This window comes from Mastomys coucha, unplaced genomic scaffold (assembly GCF_008632895.1).
Source record: "Mastomys coucha isolate ucsf_1 unplaced genomic scaffold, UCSF_Mcou_1 pScaffold5, whole genome shotgun sequence".
NCBI classification, from domain to species: Eukaryota; Metazoa; Chordata; class Mammalia; order Rodentia; family Muridae; genus Mastomys; species Mastomys coucha.
In genome coordinates this window covers 91,031,673-91,034,893 of record NW_022196911.1, presented here as the reverse complement: position 1 = coordinate 91,034,893, position 3,221 = coordinate 91,031,673, and the positions used below count along the sequence as shown (strand labels likewise).

The 3,221-nt window shown below is 45.8% G+C and overlaps 1 non-coding gene across 1 annotated transcript; it reads right to left on the bottom strand.

The window, feature by feature from the left end:
• Positions 1-2,656: 2,656 nt before the first annotated feature.
• Positions 2,657-2,780, bottom strand: LOC116079389. Its single transcript, XR_004113946.1, has one exon. It is a non-coding gene; the product is annotated as a small nucleolar RNA SNORA62/SNORA6 family (small nucleolar RNA).
• Between the last annotated feature and the right edge of the window lie 441 nt (positions 2,781-3,221).

Genomic DNA, 3,221 nt, shown 5'->3' with positions numbered 1-3,221 from the left:
CATAACCACCACGACCCCACTGTCATCACCCACCAGCTCCACTCCCACGGTCTCTCGTTGAGTTAGCCCGTTGTAGCGGAAGGAGTTTCGGGCCTTCAGATTATTGGGCTGGGTGCTGTACATCTGCTTGTTCCTCTTGATCAAGAAACTGGAGCCGATCCCAACGACCATCCATTGCAGATGCGCGGCCATGGTGGCAGCTCCTCTCCCTATGGTGGCTGGAGACTGAAATAGGAAAACCCCACTTCCGACCTCCACTCTTGTGCTGTGGCACACACATGCACTATCCCACACACAATAAATAAAATGTAAAATAACAATAATAAAATGTAAAAATAAATTAACTTACTAAAGGCTTGTAATTGTGGTGTTTAGTATCCATCAAGTGACAGCATAAAGATTCCTGTTAACGTTCACCTGTCCCTCTGCCCTTTATATCATACAGACCAAGAGCTCTACAAGTCGTTCAGTAGAGCAAACCGCTTCCCACCTGCAGTGTACATCCATTCTGAATACTTTGCTCTGTGGGGACTCTGGAACTCAGAGAAACAAAACCATGAGGTTTAACACTACCAGCAATTTTATCTTATTTTGCAAATGCTGAAATGGAATTCAGCCTTCTGTTTTTGTTGTTGTTGTTATTGTTTTTGTTTATCGAGACAGGGTTTCTCTGTGTAGCTCTGGCTGTCCTAGAACTCACTCTGTACACCAGGCTGGCCTCAGACTCAGAGATCTGAATGCCTCTCTGTCCTGAGAGCTGGGATTAAAGGCCTGCCACACCATCCCCCAATTTATTTTACACAACTAAAAAACTTTTGTTGTTATGAAGGCAGTTAGGAAAATTTTGTCTTATTTATTGATTTCTGAGTCCCACACCCAGAAATATCTCTCTTTACATTTATTTATTTATATTGTATGTGTGTTTATATGTGTGCATATACATGCCGCAGTATACATGTGGAGCTCAGAGGACTACTTATGGAAGCTGGTTCTCTTTTCCTGATACATGGGTCCCAGGGATCAGACTCCGGTCACCTGGCTTGATAGTAAGTGCCTTTGCCTGCTAAGCTAACTTGTCCGCCCTACTTGGTCTTTATACATTTTTTATTTGTTTGTTTTGCTTTTTGTTTTTTTGAGATAAGATTTCAACTTGTAGTCATTGCTGGCTTGAATCTTGCTATGTAGACAAGGCTGGCCTCAGACTCAGAAATCCACCTGACTCTGCCTTCATAGTTCCAGGGCTAAAGGTATGGGCTATCATGTCCAATGTGTTCCTTTTCTTTTCCATTTTAAATTGATTTTATCTATTTATTTATTTAGATATAAGATTTTACTTATCCCAGGCACTCAAACTTATTTTATGGCTGAGGATGACAGTGAACGTCTGATCTTCCTGCCTTGACACCCCAAACACTAGGATGGCACACGGGTCCCAATATAACCAGCATCACTGCATATTTCATTTAACTATTCACTCATTCACTCACTTACTCATTCATTTCTTTTTAAATTATTTATTTTATGTATATGAGTAGTACACTGTCGCTAGCTTCAGACACACCAGAAGAGGGTATCAGATCCCATTACAGATGGCTGTGAGCCACCACATGGTTGCTGGGAACTGAACTCAGGACCTCTCAGAAGAAGCAGTCTGTGCTCTTAACCTCTGAGCCCTCACTCATTCATTTTTATGATGGGGTCTTGTCAGGTAGCCCCAGATGACTGCAAACTCATGATCTTCCTGTCTCTGCCTCTCAAGTGCTGGGATTATAGGCATGTGCCACCACATTGAGCTTATTTAGCCATTTATTATCTCACTGGTGGTCTTCCCAATGTACCTTTGTTTGAGCTGCACGTACTTTGGAGGTTGGCTGCCATATTGCTCTCCGTTGCCTTGCTGGGCTCCTTGCCATGATCCTAAAAGGTCTCTCCCACCCCGGCTTCTCCCTGCATCCTCTTCATCCCACCCTAGACCAGGAGGCCTCTCAGGAGATAGGGAGGACACCTTGCTTTGCCTGCTCAGCCTGACATTCCTTACAATCCCCTAGGCACTGAGTAACTAACACACACTAACTTCTGTTCCCCCTCAACCCACTACACCTCTCCTGGCAAGCGGCAGGTACTTCCCCACAGGCCGCTGTGTGTGGAGTTGTTTTGTCACAGAGCAAGGTCTGCAGGTGTAAACTGGCCTTCTGGGCAGGAATTGGTGGTGGTAGAGGCAGCACCTCTGTGGGGATCAGCGTTCGGTGCTGGGACAACAGTCTGAACGTGTGGGCTGAGGACTGGGGTATAAACCACCAGAGGAGACTCCGGAGAGCCAAGGGCCTAACTTGGACCAATTGCCATCTCTAACGATGATGGCTGGTAGCCAGGGTCTCATGGAGGAGGACAGAAGGCAGAGAGGACTCTTGCCGAAAATAAGGGCCTGGTCTTGCAGCTGTGGGGAAAGGGGAGGGAGAAGGTAGCAGGAGGCTGGCAGATAGCTAAAGCGGTAGAGGCGGCATGGTTGACTGAAGATGGACAGAGTAGAGGAGGCTGATGTGTTCGTCAGTCACTAGCTCCTACAGCAGAGTTGGGGGCAGTGGATCGAGAGTGGTGCCTTGCTTTCTCAGACTTGCAATGTGCCAGGCACGGTACCACTGCCCCTGTACCTCACATCATAGGCAAGCTGTACTGGTGTTAGCGAAAATCCTGCCATAAGTTCAATGTGGCACACTTCCGACACTCAGAAGTTCACTGGCCAAGACTGGCCTCCACCCTGAGCTTTAATAATGTGCAGACCTCTCATCATTTAAACTCCTACAAAACTTCTGGAAACTTCTTTGCCTTGTGACTCCCTTTCACCTGGGAAATTTTTAACATAAAATAGGAATACAACTAAAAAACTAGTGATAAGCCGTAAAGACTTTTTTGGGGGGGAGGGGGCTGGGAAGATGGCTAAGCAGCTAAGAGTACTTGAATAGTATTGCAAACTATTCCAGCACTCACATAACTGCTCACAACCGATAACTCCGGTTCTGAGGAAGCTGATTCCCTCTTCTGGTGTCTGTAGACACCAGACACAGTGCATAGACATAAATATAGACAAACCACCCATATACATACAAATAAATATTTGTAAAGACAATGGTAGGACACGCCTTTTATCTCAGCACTCAGGAGGCAGAGTCATGTAGATTTCTGAGTTGAATGCCAACCTAGTCTACAGAGTGAGTTCCAGG